Source organism: Nicotiana attenuata, chromosome 12 (genome assembly GCF_001879085.1).
Source record: "Nicotiana attenuata strain UT chromosome 12, NIATTr2, whole genome shotgun sequence".
Taxonomy (NCBI): Eukaryota; Viridiplantae; Streptophyta; class Magnoliopsida; order Solanales; family Solanaceae; genus Nicotiana; species Nicotiana attenuata.
This window is the reverse complement of record NC_032000.1, coordinates 8,843,387-8,867,067: the sequence shown is the minus strand read 5'-3', so window position 1 is coordinate 8,867,067 and position 23,681 is coordinate 8,843,387.

Below are 23,681 nucleotides of genomic sequence, written 5' to 3'. Positions count from 1 at the left end.
CTCTTTCTTGCTTCTTATTATAACTTTTGGTGTCTTTTCTGAGTTATGAAGACCCCTATTTATAGTTGTGGGAGGGAAGAGTTATGATAAGAACGAACTCTTTTCGACCAATCAAATTGAAGTGTGACAAGGCCGCACTTGATTGGCCAGAACATGTTACTTGCACACGTGGCGTAATTTTATTGGCCTTTTAATGTGACTTGGCATGCTTGTCATTTTGACACGTGGCACGATCCTATTGACTCTTCCGCTTGACTTGGCGTGCCACGTCATTTGACACGTGGCACCAAACTGGGCCTCTAGGAAGATGACATCTTGGGCTTAATGAAGTGGGCTCATCACTTTAGCCCAACTAAATTGGCTAGCCCAATAGATTAAGACTTATTTATTTAATCCATATATATTGGACTTATATATTTAATTCAATTATATTAGCCCATAGTATTTATTTGGACCAATATATCTTGAATTTGAAATTCAATCCAAATTATTTCATGGATTTAATTTTAATAAATTTATATGCCTACAAATGCCCCTTACTTCAATACTAATCAAATTTCTAATTTTTTTGTGAAGACTAGGCTTGAAGTATGAATTTATTTTGACATGCTTCCTTTGAATGCTAGCGTAAGAGACATTTATCCTTGCAAAATCGAATTATTTTGGAGATTACCGACTCATGGTCGTGTAGTTCGTTGAACACTGTTTCTGAAATGTCATTTTACTTCATAAACAAACTTATTTCTAAAAAGAACAAGCGATCCCATTTATAACTTAGAAGTTTACGTCACATTCTATATAGACTCCTTACTTTGCAATGGAGGTTTTGTCGTGAATCGTGCCACAATTTGATCTAGTTAACATACATGCTATTAACCAAGCGTCTCTATTAGTAGGTAGGATTGTCGTAGTTTTGTTAGAATCCAACCGAGAATAGAATTGCTTTACTAACTCCAACTTGGGCACGGAAGATTTAATCACTGCCGATGTTCCCACACCGAACATGGGTTATTAGTGCCTCCATCCAGAAATCTATATAAACGTATATGCTTATATTTGTTAAGCATTTGTTCACAGTATTTGCATACCTGTTCAAGTGTATCTTTTACAGGTAAAAGCACTATTTCTTTAACTGCGATATTTTTTATTATTGCCTCCCAGGCCAAGCAAGCAAGGATAACCTCTACATGAAGAAGGTGATTTTAGGGTGTGAGAGGATGGGTTGTAACGATCCGATTGGTCATTTTGAGCATTTACACTTCGCTAGGTAGTTTGGGGGTACGAGTAGCTCCATATAGTTTGGGAGTACGAATAGCTCCATATGATGTATTAGGATTTGTGTGAAAAATTTAAGTTCATTCCGAGTTGATTTGATATGTTTCGGCGTGAGTTTTTGGAAGCCGAAAGTTCTAAAGTTCATTAAGTTTGATTTGAGAGCGTTTCGTCGTTTCGATAATTGTTATGTGTGTTTTGAGGTCACAAGTAGGTGCGTATTATGATATAGAACTTGTTGGTATGTTTCTACTCTCGAGGGGCTCAGGTGAGGTTCGGATAAGTTTGGGTTGTGTTGCGCTCGTTTTTCTTATGTTTCGACGTCGTTTCTTCAAGCATAAATGGTACCACATTGAACAAATGAGCTCCGATTTCTGTTTTAATTGAAGAATTAGATTCGTATCATAATTATGGAGCTATATCAAAAAAGAATCGTAAAATTTGGACAATGTATGAGGATTTTATGGTCATTTTACTAAGAATCGGATTGCGAGGTTTTTCAGATTAATTACGAAATTGCCACTGAATGCGTATTTAAAAATCTGCACTATTTTCAAATATTGAAACCAATATATCTCCTTCAATATAAGGTCAAATGGAGTGATTCAAGAGCCTAACATGACTAGAATTTCACAAGGAATCCATTGGAGGCATCAAAAGTGAGTTTCAGAATCTTTTGGCACAAAAAACGAGGCAGAATAGTGTTAAAATAAGGGTTTTTGTGCATTTAACGTATTTTTAGTTGGGGAGCTCGGAATTGTCCAATTTTCGAGGTCAGCATATGAATTGGGGTAAGTGTTCTCTACTCGGTTTGGTTATATTTCGTGAATGTATCTTCGATTTTAGCTTTTGGTTGATGATTTTTAAAGAAGAAATTGGAGGTTTTGGCCTAAAGTTTCATAATATGAATTTTTGAGTTTTGAACACCGGTTCGGAGTCGGATTTGAGTGAAACTAGTATGGTTGAACTCGTAATTGAATGGGTTGACGGATTTTATGAGTTTTGTCGGGTTTCGAGGTGCGGTCCCCGATTGGGCTTTTTGGCCGATTTTGGGCTTTTGATTAAAGATTCGACCTTTTTCGATTGGGATTGGTTCCTTTAGCATTGTTTGATGTATTTGAGTTGTTTTTGATTAGGTTCGAGCCGTTCGGAGGTCGGAACATGCGTGATGGCATTCTTGGAGCATCGCTTGGCTTGCTCGGTGTCGGAATTGGCTTGTTTAAGATAAGTAACTCTTCTAAACTTAATGCTGGGGTATGAAACCCCGAATTATGTGCTATGTAATTGGTGTTGAGGTGACACACATGCTAGGTGACGGGCGTGTGGGCATGCGCTTGTGAATTGGGACTCTGTTATTCCCAGGTCATTGAATAGTGGCCATATTCTTGTTGATATCTGGATTTTCACCATGTGATTAAGTATCTGAGCTGTCAAATCATGCTAGATATCATGCTTAGGCTTTATGCTGTTATTGTTGGGACCCATAGTGGTCGTTTCTTGCTGTCATCTCATCGAATTCATTGATATTTCGTACTCAGTCACAATCATGCATTCATATGATATCTCTGTCTCAGTTGTTACTTATTGATACACCATATCATTGTTCCGGGCCAGTTTTCATGACAATTTGAGTCCGTGAGTGAGACTGCAGAGATTGATGACTATGTGAGGCCGAGGGCCTGATTGTGAAATGTTGAGGCTATGGCACGTGAGCTGTATGTGCATCACGTGAGGTGTACGTGCGGATTCTGATATTGATGTTATAGCACATGAGTTGTCTGTGCAGCATGTGAGTTGTCCGTGCAGATTATAGCGCTTGGGTTGTAGGAGCCCCTACGGAGTCTACACACCCCAGTAAGCGCGATTGATTATATTCAGGGATGAATATTCCCTTGGTATGGAGATGGATCTTCTCCATGAGGCTGGATTGGCCTATTCCTCGGTAATGGGTAACTTATAGTCACTGATGTATATATTCCGGGATGGATTTTTCCTGGGTCGTATGGGACATATACCGTACCGAGTGGTTGATTATGATGAGTGGAAAGTGTGATACAGTGAGGTTGAGTACTCTGAGAGTGTGAGTACATGATTCATCTCTGAGATACATGGCATTGGCATGCATATATGGCATACATACATAGAGACACATTTTCCTTATGATGTACGGTATCACATCATTCATGACTTATTACACTCATTGATATGTGGGCATAGAGTGGTATTTCATACTTGTTATTTGGAAAGGAAATGAAATATTTTTATTTATTGTGGGAAGGATTTTTCAGAAAAATTACAGTTTTCAAACTATCTCATAATTTTTCGATGATTCCGATAAAGGATTTTGGTATTCACTGATATTCTTGAAAAGCGGAACTATTTTCAGAAAAATTGTGCAAAAGCTGAACATTTTTATCTCTGACATTATTTTCCTTGTTTATATGTTATACGTTGTATGAACTGCTGTTGGTTATTAGTGTTGGACCCGACCTATGTTCCAACTCGTCACTACTTTCAACCTGAGGTTAGGTTTGTTATTTTTTGAGTACATGGGGTCGGTTGTACTCATACTGCACTTACTGCATATTGCGTGCAGATCCCGAATGTCGATGTTGCTGCGTTCGATGGTTGCTGGATTTTAAGGCGTACCTTTGTTCCTACTGTAGCTACCTCTTGTTCACGGTAGCCTTAGATTATAAAATTCTGTTTATGTACTTTTCAAACAGAAGATGTATTTTCTTCATATCAGCTTTGTAAACTATATTCTTAGAAGCTCATGATTTGTACTACCAGTAAATGTAATAGATCCAGATAATTTAGTTTGTTTAATTGACTTATTAGCAATATTGAATTTGGATAGTTTTTCGTTGGCTTACCTAGCGGGTTGGGTTAGGTGCCATCACAACTAGTGGATTTTGGGTCGTGACAGATTGGTATCAGAGTTCTAGGTTCATAGGTTCTACAAGTCATGAGCAATTGTCTAGTAGAGTCTTGCGGATCGGTATGATGACTTCCATACCTATCTTCGAAAGGCTAAAGGACATTTAGGATATACTTCCCATCTTTCTTTCCTTATCGTGCGACATCGATTCAGCTTGAAGCATAATCCTTTGGATTTCTTCCACGCATTCGTATGCACATATGAGCGCTCGGTATCAGTTGTGCATTGACGGCTTGCGATTCTATGGAAGAGCTGCGAGATGTGATTTCGGTATGCTGTTGATGGGCCAGTCTAGAGGACTTGAGGCCGGGTTTTGATTGTGGTTTGAGCATAGAGATGTTGATTGTGTGAGCACGTGCTTTTGGATTTATATGTCCGGTAGTGTCCCTATTAGTGGAAATTTATGGTTGGATGGCTACGTGATGAGTATGATGTGACGGCGAGATGTGCTCATATGATTTGAATATGACGAGAAGGGTCTGCTCGAGGTGTAGAAAGAACTATTTGGTGCTTGATTTTCATCTTGATTTGAGGTATAGCCCCGAGTTATTGTCACGACCCAATTCCCGAACCCGGTCGTGATGGCGCCTCTCGTGAAGACAAGGCCAGCCAACTAACCCAACTCGTCTTTTCAAAAATAATTTAAACATGAATAAACAACAAAAATATGACTTAATAATATTAATTACGGGATTACAACCCCACACAACCCTAATCGGGGTGTCACAAGTCACGAGCATCTATGAGAGTGAAGTTACAACTACAAGGCCGGAAATATACAAAATAGGATTTATAAATAAAAGGAAGAAATGCGGTGCCGCGAACGCTGGCGGTCACCTCACTCAACTTCGATAGCATAGTCTCTAATCAGCTCGAAACCCGCTACCGGGTGAACAAATACCTACATCTGCACGCGAGGTGCAGGGAGTAAAGTGAGTACTCCAACTCAGTGAGTAATAAAGGTAAATAACAACTGAGCAGTAAGAAATTACGTAAAGCAACCAACATGCTGTATAGAAGCAGGGTACAGTCCTTTGAGAAAAACAGTGAAACTGTGAAATCTTTAGAAATATCTTGGCTCAGTTTAAATCTCTTTTGAAAATGATCTTTCCAACAGTTACGAAATGATTTCAAAACAGTTAGTGCCGATAAGCACAGAAAATTCGCCCCTCGGGCACAAATACCACAGTATAACAGGTAAAAGGCAAGTAAATATGCAAGATGAGCACATAGAAGTTCGCCCCTCGAGCAATATCTCAAAACAATACCAGCCCCTCGTGCTCACTCTCAGAAACACTCTCAGCCCCTCGGGCTCTCTCTCTCAGATCACTCTCAGAACAGTATCATATAGTAACCGCTGCGGCGTACATCCCGATCCACATCTCGCTGCGGCGTGCAGCCCGATCCATATATCGTCGACGGCGCTCATTGGGGGTGTGCAGACTCCGGGAGGGGCCCCTTACGGCCCAAGCGCAATATCAAGCCACCTCGTGGCATATAACATAAGTCCTGAAAGCCTTCTCACATCACACTCAAGGCCTGAAAGCCTTCTCACATCACACTCAAGGCCTGAAAGCCTTCTCACATCACACTCAAGGCCTAAAAGCCTTCTCACATCACACTCAAGGCCTGAAAGCCTCCTCACATATGGCCCTCGGCCTCACTCAGTCCAGAAAACATCATAAGCCCCTCAGGCATCAATAAAATAGTAGTGCTCAGCCCAAACAACAGTGGAAATATCATTTAAGTCTCAAAGTTCAATAAAAGCAGCTGAGTTTGTAAAACAGTATAATCAACAGGACTGAGTTCAAGTAGTATATCAAAATAGTGAGGAAACAGTGATAAAAATCCCCGAAGGGTTCAAATAATTGGCACGAAACCCAAATATGGCAATAAGCCCAAATCATGATAATAACAAATAAGTTTCAGTCAAATACGCGGAAAAATCGTAAATCGGGACGGACCAAGTCACAATCCCTCAACGGTGCTCTACCCCACGCTCGCTATCTGGCGTGCAAGTCACCTCAATATAGTACTACGGTGTGCAATCTTGGGTTTCAAACCCTCAGGATATCATTTACAATCATTACTCACCTCGAAACGGCGAAATCTCTAGCTCGCGACGCCTTTGCCCCTCAAATCGGCCTCCACGCGCGTTGAATCTCCAATCTATTCTCCTTGAATCCCTCTTCAACTTCCTTCAAAAAGCTCTCAAAAAGATCAACAATGGAGTAAATGAGCCCCAAAATCGCGGATGAAATGTTTTAAAACATTCTGCCCAGGTTCTGGAATCCCTTCTACGCGAACGCGGTCAAACCCCGGCGTTCGCGATGCACAAATTTTCCTTGACCAAAATAACCCCTATGCGAATGCGATGGCATCCATGCGAACGCGATGAACAACTTTACTAGACCTTCAATCACTAATACGCGATCGCGAACTCCACTCTGCGAACGCGAAGCACCACTGACCGACCTTCCGCGATCGCGAACCAAATAACGCGAACGCGAAGAGCATTAACTGGCCTGCCAAAAATCCTTCTACGCGATCGCGATATACCCCACGCGATCGTGAAGGCTTAAATGTCTGCAACACTTAAACTGAAAATCTGCAACTTTTCAACTTAGAAAATGGTCTCATTGACCACCCGAAACTCATCCGAGGCCCCCGGGACCTCAACCAAAAGCACCAACACATCCTAATACATCACCCAAACTTGTTCCAATCATGAAAACACCTCAAACAACACTAAAACCATCATTTCTCATCGAATTCAAGCCTAAGTTCTTCAAGAACTTCCGAAACACGCATTTGATCAAAAACCCAACCAAATCACCTCTGAATGACCTGAAATTTTGCACACACATCCCAAATCACATAACAAAGCTACAAAAACTCTCAGAATTTCATTCGAACCCTCGGATCAAAATCTCACCTATCAACCGGAATTCGCCAAAATACTAACTTCGCCAATTCAAGCCTAATTCTACACCGGGCCTCCAAAACCAATTCCGATCACGCTCCTAGGTCATAAATCACCCAACGAAGCTAACCAAATCATAAAAACTCCGATCCGGGCTCATATACAAATAAGTCAACTCTTGGTCAAACCTTTCAAATTCCAAGCTTCCAACTGAGACTGTTCTTTCAAATTCTTTTCGATTTTTCCTGAAAAACCAAAACCAACGGTCTACATCAATCATAATACATAACACGGGGAAAGTCATGCCCGAGAACTGGCGATCAAAGTGCAAAATCTCAAAATGACCGGTTGGGTCGTTACAGTTATGCGTGTGTTGAAGGATCTTTTCATGTTGTTTAGTTGACGAGTAAAGTAGATTTCATGTTGTGATATGAGTTCAGACTCGGGAAGATTAAGTGATTGCATAATGTTTATGACTGTGGAAGGGTATAGAGAGAGGTCAGCTTGAGGCAAAGCATGTGGGTTATCTCTTGCGGGGTGTCCTGAGGTTTGTGCGATCCCTATGTTGTTGTTGAGAGTTCTCTTTTACCGGTGAAATATATGTGTTGCAATTTGAGTTTGGATCTCTTATGAGAGTGGGCTTGACTGTTACAAGGGTGAATGCGATATTTGTAGATAATTTGAAATACTAGATGGTTTGTGTTACATGAGCTTATGAATGATTTAGTTGAATCTCACTATGTTACTATGACAGTAATAGAGTATGGGCATTATGAGTTTTTGTGTCCTTTGATCTATGGCTTTGAGCCAAGTGGGGGAGTCTGCTATTGATAAGTTGATTGCACGTCTATGTGTCGTATTAGTTTAAGTTCGAGGTATACTGGTGAATCAGTTATGACTTGCAGAGGTTGAGATCAAGGATGACTCGAGTAAGGGGATTTCTGGATACGAGTCGTATTAGGCTTTATGAGTATATGGGAATCATGGAATGATTTGAGTTGTATTGGTGAAGGATGTAATGTGCGTGGAGCAGAAATTTATCTGGTTTTATTATGGTGGGGGTTACTTCCTTGGGTGTTGGAGTGCTAATGGGCAGAGGTCGTTCGATCTGTTTGATTAGTCTAGTTGAGATTTGAGCAGAGTGGATGACTCTCGAGAGTGGTTCTAGTGAATTCAAAATTTATGCGTGGCAATTCAGAATGTTGCGGATTTGTATATGGCTAGAAGCTGAGAGTTACATTGGATGGTTTCGAGACTCGCACTATTTCTATATCATTTTGGATTCTACATTCAGTATCAAGAAGGTAAAAATGAACAGTTTTAAATTCACAGAAGGTCTTTTTAGAGCGGGTATCTCAGTTGTGGTACTTTTGGGTGCTTAAGAGAGCATTCAGCGGCTTATGAGCCTTATGGCGGTGTGGTTTTATGCTAGGGTCTTATGTGGTGAGTCTTGGTTAAGGATTGTGGTATTATGGCGAGGAGAAGTATCAATTTGAAGGTAATTTAGAAGGGACTCAGAGAAATAGGATAGTCTAGTAGTAGGTTGAATCGATATGGTAATGGATATGATCGGTTCTTTGGGTGCTTATGATGTGGTGGGTTTCTACAGCTGCTTCATGGCAATGCTCTTGGGTTTTTGGTGACCTGCGTAGCTTGGTTGAGTTAAAGAGATTTAGTTCTGATGGCTTAATTATGTGCAAATGGGTTTCGAAGAGATCTCAATAGTTTCTACCACGGTTCGAGGAGTATATATTCCGCTGGCATGAGGAGCATGTGATGTATATTGATTTTCTCTGAATGAAATCAAATGGAAAGTTCTTGGCTAATTGAGTGAGTAGTTGCTTGTGACTCGGAGTGGATTACGAAGTTCTCGTATTCGTTTGATGGCATAGTATATGCGGTGTGTTGTGTAGGATTGAGATTTGCATGTGTAAGATCACGATTCAGTTTTGAAGGGGAGGTCATAGGTCTTTAGGCAACATGGAAAGTTTCAGATGACTAGGTAAATATAATTACTATTTGGTATGGCTTGATGAGAGTATACATTTCAGAAGGGGGGATGTGTTTTGGTTTATGGATACTTCGTTGGTATTGTGGCACTCTCCTAGTTGATCGACTGCTGGTGTTCAAATTTTGCTTTGTGGCATAGAAGAATTATAGAAGTATTCCTTGTGGGATAATCGTGTATGAGAGATGTGTTAGACATTCAGGCGATGGAGTTGAGATCAGATATGGTGATTCGTGTATTCTACGGATTTGGAGACTGGGAGTTCTCAGGAGCAGATTGTTTTGTGGTTGTGGACCGTGAAAATGTGGCCAAAGCTAGTAAGAGGATAGTATGTGTTGTGATTCAGTCATTGTGGACTTTCGGATGGTTATTTATCTATTATGGGTGACGAGAGTTGATTTGGGGTTCATTGGTAGGCCTGATATGGATGTGTGTTCTGCACCGAGTCGGATTGGTTGGTTCCATACTGTTATTGTTGAGGGATGTGCCATTCGGTTGTTGTTAAGCTTATTCGTGTTCAGAGATGATCTGTGAGTTACTCTTCTATGCTATAGAGGGTTGTGATTCGTTGGTTATATGCACACATGGTGCGGTAGGGATGCTTAACTGGCGGATTGGGCGGTTATTTACTCTTAACGGTTTGGCTTATCGGTTATAGACTTTTAAATGTTTAATCCGCTAGCCACCCAATAAGATATCGGGCGGATTGATATCGGTTTAGCTCTTATCGGGCAGTTTATCAACCTAATTTAATCTATATTGCGTGCATTAATTGTTTGCTGACCGGTGAATCAAAATAAAATTCCTATGCTCAGCAGACTACATTCCACTCTATACTCTATAGAATAGAATAAGCACAGAACAACTATAATGCTCAATTAATTATATCAGTACTCTTACGTTGTTCTTTTATATTTCTTGACTAAGCACAGAACAATTATAATGTTTGATGTTTTGTCTTGTACATTTTGCAGGTGTCAAATTTGACTGTAGGGATCTACCATAAAGTGTAAGTCTCCTAATTTCATGCAATTTTGAAAACTACACATGCAATTTTTCTGAACACCTTTATATACGCAGGTTTAATGTACAACTATTGGACGACGAGAAATATCTTGGACTAAATAATGGATATACCTTAGCCGATGCTTACTGTGTCGGATGTGGAATGCTCATTTTTGCGATTGCACCCGATTTCTAGATAGAGTGCTGGAAGTCGACGAGATAGAGTACTGGAAGTGGAAGAAGGGTTTTTGAATATTTAATATATATGGATAAAAATAAATTTTATATATATATATATATATATATATATATATATTCTTAATGGGTTAACAGATTATCCGTTAAGAAAATTGAATAATCCGCCTCCAAACCGATAAGCCGTTAATAAAAAAGTTTCAATCTATTCCCCATCCGTTAAACCGTTAACCCGATACCAATAAGCCATTAAGCTTCGGTTTCGGTTCGGTTTTGAACACCCCTATGGTGCGGTTCTATTTGGGCTTCATATCGGGATTTGAGCGGGATGAGTATTTGGGTATTGCATGATTGATTGCACCTTGGATATGTCCTTTGCTTGTCGTGGTATTCTATTATTTGCTCTCCGTGGTTATGGTAATGCACTTTGGCTACTTGATGTCAAATTTCGTGTGGTTATTAATTTTGAGCAAGGCGGCTCGAGGAATATAAATTGGACCGGCATTTGGATGGGGTCACGCATTGCATCAAAGTTATGTTGAGATATGATCCTTTGTGTGGGATTTGTGTGTTTTGGTTCTACGGTGTGTGCTAGGCTCTTAGCATGGTGTTGTGATGGTACTTGTTAAGCTAGCGGGACAGTCTTCTCGTTTGAGGCATTTTCAGGATTGAGTACATTTGGAATGTTGCTATTTGGTTCACGGGTTGCACGTATTGTGGCTTTAAGTTGCATTAATGTGTCAAGTCACTAGAGTGATTATGTTAGATGGGATGAGGTCATCGTACCCAGAATGGGTGCTATCGGATCAGATTGCGGTATATTTGGAAGGATATTGATGCTGATTGGCTTGGACATTTACTATAGTTCCTATCAAAGGAGAGGAAGTTCCAAAACTTGTTGGTCTGACGAATGGTTATGAGATTCTACATGTTTCTTTCATCATTGGCAGTATATGAAGGCGTTAGAACGAGGCTTTGTTTGATAAGAGGTTTATTACCAGTATTGGGTTGGTTTGAGCAACTACTGTGATTAAAAGTTATCACTATGAGTATTTGAGTTTTGAGGTATATTATATGATTACCTCTTGGGTTACAGGTATGGCTTGATACAACTTGTTCAGACTTATACAACGTGTAGATGCGAGACTTTGATCTTATAGAAAGTTCCGGATGTTGGAAATTGGGTTCTAAGACTTATGGGCTAGGTTGGATTAAGAAATTTCTGTCATGTTGTGTTATCAGAACTATATGGGATAGGGTGACATGGGATCACCCCCGGGTATGTGCATAGTGAGGTTACACGACGATTTAAGTGGGGGAAAATGTAACGACCCGATCGCTCGTTTTGATCAGTTGCACTTTGCTCGGTAGTTTGGGGGCACGAGTAGCTCCGTATGATGTATTAGGACTTGTGTGAAAAATTTGAGTTCATTCCGAGTTGATTTGATATGTTTCGGCGTGAGTTTTTGGAAGTCGAAAAGTTCAAAAGTTCATTAAGTTTGATTTGAGGTGCGTTTCGTCGTTTCAATAATTGTTATGTGTGTTTTGAGGCCTCAAGTAGGTCCGTATTATGATATGGAACTTGTTGGTATGTTTCAACGGGGTCTCGAGGGGCTCAGGTGAGTTTCGGATATGTTTAGGTTGTGTTGTGCTCGTTTTTCTTATGTTTCGACGTCGTTTTTTAAGCATAAATGGTACCACAATGAATAAATGAGCTCCAATTTCTGTTTTGATTGAAGAATTAGATTCGTATCGTAATTACGGAGTCATAGGAAAAAGAATCGTCAAATTTGGACATCGTATGATAATTTTATGGCTATTTTACTAAGAATTGAGTTACCAGATTTTTCAGATTAATTACGAAATTACCACTGACTGCGCATTTAAAAATCTGCATTATTTTTAAATATTAAAACCAACATATCTCCTTTAATATAATGTCAAATGGTGTGATTCAAGAGCCTAACTTGACTAGAATTTTACAAGGAATCTATTGGAGGTACCAAAAGTGAGTTTCGAGATCTTTTGGCACAAGAAATGAGGCAGAACAGTGTTAAAACGAGAGTTTTGTGCATTTAACATATTTTTAATTGGGGAGCTCAGAATTGTGCAATTTTCGAGGCAATTTTCAACATATGAATTGGGGTAAGTGTTCTCTACTTGGTTTTGCTTATATTTCGTGAATCTATCTTCGATTTTAGCTTTTGGCTGATGATTTTTAAAGAAGAAATTGGGGGTTTTGGCCTAAAGTTTCATAATATGAATTTTTGAGTTTTGAACACCGATTCGGAATCAGATTTGAGTGAAACTAGTATGGTTGAACTCGTAATTGAATGGATTGACGGATTTTGTGAGTTTTATCGGGTTTCGAGATGCGGGTCCGGTTTGGGCTTTTTGGCCGATTTTGGGCTTTTGATTAAAGATTCGACCTTTTTCGCTTGGAATTGGTTTCTTTAGCATTGTTTGATGTATTTGAGTTGTTTTTGATTAGTTTTGAGCCGTTCGGAGGTCGGAACGCGTGATGGCATTCTTGGAGCATCGCTTGGCTTGCTCGATGTCGGAATTGGCTTGTTTAATATAAGTAACTCTTATAAACTTAGTGTTGGGGGTATGAAACTCCGTCTGATGTGCTATGTGATTGGTGTTGAGGTGACGCACATGCTAGGTGATGGGCGTGTGGGCGTGCACCCTATGAATTGGGACTCTGTTATTCCCAGGTCACTGAATAGTGCCCCTATTCTTGTTGATATCTGTATTTTTACCATGTGATTAAGTATCTGAGCTGTCAAAATCATGCTAGATATCATGATTAGGCTTTATGCTATTATTGTTGGGACCCATAGTGGTTGTTTCTTGTTGTCATTTTATTGAATTTATTGATATTTCGTACTCAGTCACATTCATGCATTCATATCATATCTCTGTCTCAGTTGTTACTTATTGATACATCATATCATTGTTCCGGGTTAGTTTTCATGACATTGTGAGGCCTTGAGTGAGACTGGAGAGATTGATGACTGTGTGAGGTCGAGGGCTTGATTGTGAGATGTTGAGACTATGGCACGTGAGCTGTCCGTGCAGCACGTGAGTTGTCCGTGCGGATTTTGACATTGATGTTATAGCACGTGAGTTGTCCGTGCGGATGATAGCGCTTGGGCTATAGGAGCCCATGCAGAGTCTGTACACCCCCCAGTGAGCGCGATTGATTATATTCAGGGATGGATCTTCCCTTGGTATGGAGATGGATCTTCTCCATGAGTCTGCATTGGCCAGTTCCACGGTACTGGGTGACTTATAGTCAGTGATGTATATATTCCGGGATGGATCTTCCCTGGGCCGTATGGACCATATACAGTACAGAGTAGTTGATTAGATGAGTGGAAAGTATGATACAGTGAGGTTGAGTACTCTGAGAGTGTGAGTACATGATTCATCTCTGAGATACATGGCATTGGCATGCATATATGACATACATGCATAGAGACACATTTTCCTCATGTTGTACGGTATCACATCATTAATGACTTTTTACACACATTATATGTGGGAATAGAGTGGTATTTCACACTTGTTATTTGGAAAGAAAATGAAATATTTTTATTTATTGTGGGAAGGATTCTTCAGGAAAATTACTGTTTTCAAACTATCTCATAATTTTTCGATGATTTCGATAAAGGATTTGGGTATTCACTGATATTCTTGAAAAGCGGAACTATTTTCGGAAAAATTGTGCAAAAGCTGAACATTTTTATCTCTGACATTCTTTTTCATGTTTATATGCTATACGTTGTATGAACTGCTATTGGTTATTTGTGTTGGACCCGACCTATGTTCCAACTCGTCACTGCTCTCAACCTGAGGTTAGGTTTGTTACTTTTTGAGTACATGAGGTCGGTTTTACTCATACTGCACTTCCTGTACATTGCGTTTAGATCCGAATGCCGATGTTGCTGCGTTCGATGGTTGCTGGATTTGAAGGCGTACCTACGTTCCTGCTGTAGCTGCCTCTTGTTCACGATAGCCTTAGATTATAAAATTTTGTTTATGTACTTTTCAAACTGTAGATGTATTTTCTTCATGTCAGCCTTGTAAACTCTATTCTTAGAAGCTCATGATTTGTACTACCTGTCCTCGGAAAATGTAATAGATCCAAATAATTTAGTTTGTTTAATTGACTTATTAGCAATATTGAATTTGGATAGTTTTTAGTTGGCTTACCTAGCGGGTTGGGTTAGGTGCCATCACGACGGGATTTTGGGTCGTGACATGGGTACTAATCCCCGCGCGAATATCGGAGAGATTACGCTCATGGCCCAATTATGGGAGAGATTACTCTCAATGTGGCTTGACTATCGGAGAGGTTACTCTAAATGTGGCTCGACTATCGGAGAGATTACTCTCAATGTGGCCCGACTATCGGAGAGATTACTCTCAATGTGGCCCGACTATCGGAGAGATTACTCTCAATGTGGCTTGACTATCAGAGAGATTACTCTCAAAATGACCCGACTATCGGAGAGATTACTCTCAATGTGGCTCGACTATCGGTGAGATTACTCCCAATGTGGCTCGACTATCGGGGAGAATCCTCTCAAAAGACTTATATGTCCACCTTAAGATTGGAAAGTATAGTTTTCTTTTAAGGACAAATCCGCGAAGAGGCCAACCTAAGGTGCAAAGGGACTCATATGTCCACCTTAAGATTGGAAAGTTATAGTTTCCTTTTAAGGACAAACCCACCGAAGAGGCCAACTTAAGGTGCAAAGGGGTTCATATGTCCACATTAAGATTGGAAAATTATAAAGCTTCAACTCGAAGACTTCGTGGACTTGACGACGTCGACTTGAACACTTGGATAAACTTTGAAGATTTGGCGGACGTTGCAGACTTCAACTTGAAGACCGACAAACTTGAAGAATTGATAGACTTCAAGATTCAGCGAACTTTGACACTTCAACCTGAAGACTTTGAGGGCTCACATACTTCAACTCGAAGACCAGCGAGTTTGAGGACCTCAACTTGAAGACTTTAAGTTTAAGACTTGGAGACTTAAATGTTTCAACTTGAAGACCGCAGACTTAAAGATTTGGCGAACATGAAGATATAGTGAACCCCCGGATATCAGCGCAAATACTTGGTAGCCTCCAAAAAGACTATAATCGTCCTATTGAAGACATTGGTTTACTATGGAGGCTCGCCCCCTTTAAATTAAATGGGATCCAAAGTTTAACAGAAGAATGTTATCTCAGCTAGATTTTCAAGTGCTGATTGAATGAATTACATTCCATCGTACTTCATTCAGACAACGATTGGGGGGTTATGTATCTTTTGAACTTATGCGACTGCACTCAGAATGAAACTCTAAGATACCTACGTACCTCGGTGAAGAGGATCAAGTCATACCGTAGTTCAGAATGGGTGATTTTTTTATGTCCTAACTTTTTCCTAGGCCGCCTCTTTCGAGGTTTTCAACCTAGCGGACTCTTTTCTTCTTCTTTTGTGAGCCGTACACAGTTTAGACTCATGCAGGCTAGGAGTGTAGGAACATGCAGTTTAGGCTCGTACATCAAGGAGCATCATGACTTGCAGTTTAGGCTCTTACGTCGAGGAGCGTTGCAACTTCAAGGATAATACTTCTTCAAAAACTTGGCATTGATAGGGTTGATTCTCATGCCATCTACATCAACCAGCTTGTAAGCCCCACTTGAATAAGTTTCTTGCATGACATATGGCCCATCCCATTTTAGAGTGAACTTCCCTACAGGCTTATGGGAAGTAATAATGGGTCTTCGTATGGCAAGGACTTGATATCCTACTTGAAAGGATCTTGGGCAAACTCTTTTATTGAAGGCGCGAGGCAATCGAGCTTGATAACATTTCAGACTCTGTTGAGCTTCCAACCTCTTCTCATCAAGAGTCTCCAACTCTGCTAATCAAAGTCGAGCATTTTCTTTATCAGTGATCCCTTCTTGAATAGCTAATCATAATGAAGGTATTTAACACTCGAGTGGTAAGACGACTTTGACTCCATAAGTGAGTGCATAAAGGGTCACTTATGTTGGCGTGCAGTGAGTTGTCCTATATGCCCACTGAGCTTCCTCCATACGGACATGCCAATCCCGTTTGGATTTGGAGATGACTTTCTTTAACAATGCCTCGGCAAGACCATTGGCAACAACATTGTACATAGAAGAGTTACGTTGCTTGAAGCCAAAGAGTTCACAAATCTTGTTCATCAACCTATTGTCGAACGACTTGCCATTATCTGTTATTATATAACGAGGAATGCCAAAGCGATAGACAATGTTTACTTGGATGAAACTTGCAACATTTTCCTTCTTTACTTCCTTAAGAGCAACAACTTCAACCCATTTCGAGAAGTAGTTAGTTGCAGCCAAGATGTATAGGTTCCCACTAGAGGACTTTGACAGTGGTCCAACAATATCCAATCCCCAAGCGTCAAACGGCCAGGATGCAACAGTCAGGTGCAACACTTCAGGAGGTTGATGAATAAAATTCACATGGAATTGACAAGTCTTGCATCTTCGAGCGTAGTCCAAGCAATCTTTTACCATCGTTGGCCAATAATATCTCATCCTTTTTATATGGAAGTGGAGCTTTGGTCCAGACTGGTGTGACCTACATACCCCAGAATGTGCCTTTTGCAAAGCTTGGAGTGCTTCTTCTTCCCCTAAGCATCGCAAGAGTACTCCCTGGAATGACCTTCTGTATAGGGTATCTTTGTAGTAAAGGAAGCGAGGTGCACGACGACGGATTTCAGTCCTTCTCCTCGTATTTTCTGGAAGTATCCCATAGCATAAGTAGTCGATAATGGGTTGCCGCCATTATTCTTTCTCAACTTTAGAAATAGCGACAAGATACTTGAGTCCATTTTCTTCACCTTCAGACTCATTTGGCGGTGGTACTACCCATTTTTGGCAGACAGTAACTTGCGCTTGATCAGGCAGGGTTAACGATGAAGCTAGGGCAGCTAAAGCATCAACCTTCTTATTTTCTTTCCTTGGCACATGCTGAATAGTCATATCACCGAGCCACCCCATTAATGTTTTAGCGTAATCATGATATGGGCGTAGTTCAGGCTTCTTGACCTCGTAACTACCTAAAAGCTGATTGACCACTAACTGAGAGTCACCAAACACTTGCAATTGCAATCGCTTCATTTCGACAGCCATTTCAAGCCCAAGTATTAGTGCTTGATACTCGGCAACGTTGTTAGACCAGAGTTGCGTCAACGTACCAGCTCCTCCGCGATGTGCAGCACCATCAAAGTACATCTTCCATGGAGGTTGAACTTCAATGACCATAGCGTCCTAATCTGGTAGTTCGTCAGTTAGCTCCCAATCATCAGGTATAAGGTGATCTGCCAAGAAGTCTGCTAACACTTATCCTTTTATAGACTTTTGAGGGATGTACACAATTTCAAATTGTTGAAACTAGAGGTACCATCTTGCTAATCGATCACTAAGGACAGGTTTTGACATCACGAACTTGATGGGATTTGCTCTAGAAACAAGACGAACGACATGAGATTGAAAGTAGTACTTTAAATTTTGGATTGAGAAGATTAGTGCCAAACATAACTTTTCGATTGGCTAATAATTCAGCTCATTTGGTGTCATCATCCTGCTCAAGTAGTAAAGAGAGTTTTCTTTCCCGTCACTATTTTCTTGGGCCAACAATGCTCCAACAAACCTTTCTTCTACCGCAATGTATAGTATCAATGGCTTTTCAGGCATAGGGGCTGCTAAAAGTAGAGGTTTTATCAAGTAGGATTTAATTCTCTCAAAGGCATTGCTACACGCTTGGTCCCTTTTTAAAGGGACACCTTTCTTCATAAGGCAACTAAATGGTTGGCACCTCCCATCTAGGTTTGAGATGAATCTCATAAGGTATGCTAACTTTCCTTGCGAACTTTTCAAATCGTGAATATCTCGAGGCTCAGGCATTTTCAAGATTGCATCTACTTTTGCTTGATCAATTTCAATCCCTCGACGTCGGACAGTGAAACCAAGGACTTTTCGGAAGTAACTCCAAAGACGCATTTCAATGGATTCATCCTAAGTTGGTACCTTCGGAGCAACTCAAACACCAATCTCAAGTCTTTCAAGTGGTCACCCCTCTTTCTTGATTTTACCACCAAGTCGTCCACATAACATTCGACATTCTTTTGGAGAGGGTCATCAAAGATATTCTGCATAACTCTTTGGTAAGTAGCACCAGGGTTCTTCAAGCCAAAAGGCATTACCTTGTAGCAATAAATACCCTTGGGGGTACGGAATCTGGTAAGATTTTCACCTTTTAGCGCCATACGAACTTGGTTATAGCCTGATGAACCGTCCATAAATGATATTGCCTTGTACCCAGTAGTAGCATCGATCATCATCTCTGGAATAGGAAGTGGGAATTCATCTTTCGAACACGCATTGTTGAGATCCCTGAAGTCAACGCACACTCGAATCTGGCCATTTTTCTTCCTTAAAGGGACAATACTTAAAACCAATGTTGGGTATTTTACTTCATGAATAAAGCCAGCTTCGATGAGTTTGTTAACTTCGATTTCAATCAAGGGAACCAAGTCCGGCCTAAAGCATCTTTGAGCTTGTTTAACAGTGCGAGCACCATTCTTGACTGCAAGGTGATGCACTGCTACTTTTGGGTCCAAGCCAGGCATCTCTTTGTAACTCCAAGCAAAGACATCCCTGAACTCCTAGAGTAACTCAATATAAGTGCTTTCTTCATCAACTTCTAGTAAAGCACTTAGGTAGGTGGGTCTTGGTTCTTCATCGGTGCCAAGGTTAAATTCTTTTAAGCCATCAACTATCGTCTTCACCCCTTCTTCAAGTTCATGTGGAGCATCTTTCGCATCTTCATCTTCTTGAGGGTCCCCATCGTTGAAGGATATGTGATAACACGGTGAAACATCCTACAAGTCTGCATTATCCTCAATTGAAGATGCCTTGTACAGTAACATGATACGAAGAACCCACACTTTCTTTATCATCGTCAAGTTCCTTAGTGTGGACCACAGTATATGGCATTACCTTCAGTACTTCTTTACATGAAGCCACAAGTTTTGTTCGTCGACTCATTCTAGAAGGAACCAAACTTTGGAAATCCTTAGAGATCTTCTGGATTTTAGGCGAAGCGGGTGTTCTTATGCTTTGATAATTTCTTTGGAACTTGTTACCCTTCTTTAATGGACTCAACCTCTCAAACACGGAAGTCCTCATAGTTGATTTTCCAAGTTGATCAAAGACAGAAGGCTTGTTAGAAGCGGCAGATTCGTCTTCTATGGTGGCATAATTGCGGCTCGCCCTTCTTATGGAGATGCGTACTGGTGACGGTTTCTTGTCAAACCTTCATGTGGTTGTCTCGTCGCAGCTTCCTATGGGAGCTTCCCTAACTTTAACGGCTCATTGGGATTGTATCCAGCTTTTGCAAATAGCCTGTAAGCGTTAGGATCAAAACTTTCATCTGTTCGCTTTGTAGGGAGTTCCACATTCTACAAACAATTTTGGGCCACAAACCCTGCAAGTGGCTTTGAGGACAACTTTATTGCCTCAATTCGTTTTACCAGAAGATTTAACTCTTTTAGCATGTTAGTTTGGAGTTAGATGATTAACCTTCATCTTTCTTTCTTTTAGGGACATATTGGAGTGCATGAGTTACTTTCTTGCCATAAGATGCAATATCCCCTCTATAACATTTATTCAAGTTAGGTTGTACCTCCTCAGTAACAGCTTTGGCTCTACCAGCAGTCACCTCAGCTCTTTTAGTTGTGGGCTCGTCATTCTTGCTTTTCATGACATTATCAGCTTTCAGCTCTTTCACAATGTGGTTCTTCAAGTAGAACTTTGCATCGGCGAAGTGTGACTCAGCCTCGGTGAATGGTTCATCATCAACAACTATCTTCTTCTCGACTTCACCCTCGTAGTATTTTAAACATTGATGGTAGGTAGATGCAACTACTTTATTTTCATGTATCCAAGGCTTTCCAAGCAAGACGTTGTATGAAGTCTTTGCATCAATCACATGCAACTATGCACTTGATTGCATATCTTCAATGGTGATTCCCAACCTGATCGCACCTATGGCTCTTTGCCCCCCTTAGTTGAATCCTTAAATCATCACACGACTTTCTAAGAGTTCGTTCATGGGAATGCCGAGTTCTTTCACAGTGCAAACTGGTAATATGTTTACTGAGGAATCCTCCATCAACTAAAATGTGATTTACTCTTTCATCGCGCATATAGCCAACCATGTATAATGGGCGGTTGTGAAGAGTGTCACCTAGTAGAAGATCGTCATTTGTGAACGTAACCTTTTCCTAGCACGCGTTAACTTCTTGAGGAATAGATTCGATGAGCTTTTCTAAAGATGGTGCCAACGGTAAGTCATCACTCTTTTCTTCCCCTTTATCAGCATTGCAACAAGAGGCCTCAATACCATCACAGGAAATCTTCATGCGGAACCAACATGGCAAGAAATCCTCCAAGGTCACTGGATTTCGTGGCTTTTGAGGGTGGTGCACCACCACTTTTGCTTTCTTTAAATGCTTTACTGGATTCCATCTCCTCGGGCCTTTCACCATTATTTTCCTTGTTGGTTATTCCATTGATCCTTTTTGTGGGCTCTTTTTGTGGTGCCTACGACGAGTCACCAACATCCAACCTTCATCATCCTCAGGTTGATCATCTTCAAATTTATTGTTCTCCAGTAATTCTTCATCTTTACTTTATTTAAAACTACATAATTCGTCTGGACCGAATGAGCCAAATGTGATAAAGACTTGGTTTGCACTTGCCTTCTCATCTTCAAGCACGATCTTCTTTTCATGAGCCAAGTCCATAACTTTTTCCTTAAAGACAAAGCACTTCTCTAGAGGGTGGCTCACAAGTCGATGATATTTGCAGTAATTTGGGTCATCAGTTTTCCCAGCTTCATTTGGCCGCTTCATCTCCGGAAGATCAATGAGATTTAAGTCGAGGAGTTCTTCAAAAATGGCTGGCACATCAGAATCCAGAAATGGGTACTCTTTCTCTTGCATTTCTTTTAGAGTCAATTTTCCACTTGGCTATTCTTGAAACGAAGTGGATTTCATACTCTTCTTCTTGCTCACCTTCGTCGTGAACTTCACAAGTGTTGTGTTGACATTCATAGCTTCTTTGTTTTTAGATCTGGGTACAAACTTGCTCCATTTCCTGACTTCTTGCTTGTCGTTCTCTTTGCGAGGCTCATAGATAGGCAACCTTTCATTTCCAGCGGAGGCTATGCTCAACTCCATATCATGGGCATGAGTTGCAAGTTCTTCAAATGTGCCAGACTTGATACCTTGCAAGATGTAGCTGTCACGAACCAAAATCCACTAAGGGTCGTGATGGCGCCGGACACCGCTGTCAGGCAAGCCAACCATAAATACTTAATTAAATTCTCATTTGAATAATTGTGAGAACTATGATTTTTCTTTCAATTTGGCTAGTAAAATATAATCTTTACAAGATAAATAAAGAATGTTTAAAAGTTATTATAGAATACCCCATAATCATCCCAGAACCCGGTGTCACAAGTGCATGAGAAATTACTAAGGAATCAAATAAAGTACAATACAACAACTGTCCGAAATACAATTTGGACAGAAAGTAAATGCAATACGCTGAAAGGGATTATACTAGTTGCAGATCGCCTCGAGGAATACAGCTCACCTAGTCCCCGTATACATGCTGCTACCCCAATAAGCCACTAGAAATACAAGTGCATGTGCAATAAAAATACACAACAAGTGTAGCATGAGTACGAAAACAACGTGTACTCAGTAAGTATCCCGCCTAATCTTGAAGAAGTAGAGACGAGAGGTCGACTTCGACACTTACTAATGGTCCAATAATGATACACAATTAGTATAATAAAATCAAGGATTTTTATAAAGCATGGTTGTAACTTAACAGAATGAAACAAGTGATCAATTCCTTTATTCAAAGGGTAATTTCCAAATTTCGTTTCCATCAATTATACACTTATTCACAAGCCATGGAGTGACAATATCAACTCCAATAAATTTCAAGGCAAGCAATACAAGCATGCGCAACTCATGCCGAGGTCGTACGGTCCGATCCAACAATATTTAAAATATGCACTGCCAGAGGGTCGAATGGCGCAAACCATAGATGCTTCTATTACCCCGCTCGCGAATCATACATGCGACGCAGGTACACATAGAAACATACATTTTAACAGTTAATCAAGACTTCATCAGGGAAACAATTATTCAAGGAGGTGTAAATTTTTCTTTTACAAGTCGAGAAAATGAAGTTTAACTTTTTAGAAAGTCATTTTCCACTTCGATATGATTTAAGCAATTTAAACTAACAATAAGGTTGCAAGTATTACAAGTAAAGCATGCTTTTGGGTCGTAGACTACCCGGACATAAGCATAATAGTAGCTACGCACGGACTCTCGTCACCTCGTGCGTACGTAGCCCCCGCAAATAGCAGCACATACCCAATTAATTCACCTATGGGGACAATTCCCTCTTACAAGGTTACTCACCTCGCTCCGAAGTTCCATAACCGGCATGCCACGCCCTTCCGAAGATTCAAATCGATGCAAAATGCTCCAACACTAGCCAATAATTATGCAAACCCATTAATATACGATCAACTACTCATATTAACCCAATTTATAATAATTCCTAACCCCGATCGAAAAGTTGACAAAATCGCCCTCAGGCCCACGTGCCCGGATTTCGAAATTTTTCGAAGATAAAGTTTACCCATAACCTCACGAACTCAAATATATAATTTACTCTTAATTTCATGTCCAAAATCGTGGTAAAAATCCAAAATATAAATTTCTAGGTCTTCCACCAAAAACCCAAAAAATTTCACTAATTTTCATGCTCTAATCCATATATAATCCAAGTATTTAACTCAAAACTAGTAGAAACCACTTACCTTGACATGGATGACAAAGATGGAGCTCCAAAATCGCCCAAAGATCGGCTCCCATGGAGAAAATGGGGTTGAAATGAGCTAAACCCCCATTTTAAACAACCTTACTGATTCCAGCATTTTCGCACCTACGGTCACTTGATCGCTTCTGCGGTTCCGCAGGTGCGGGCTACCATCCACTTCTGCGGTCCTCCTCCTAGCCTCAGCTTGCGCATCTGCGCTTCACCTTCCGCAGGTGCGGTCACGCATCTGCGACAAAATGACCGCATCTGCGGTCCCAACCTGGCCATCCCATTTCCGCTTTTGCGACCCAAGGGCCGCTTCTGTGGCGCCGCACCTGCGACCCAAACCTCGCAACCAATTGATCC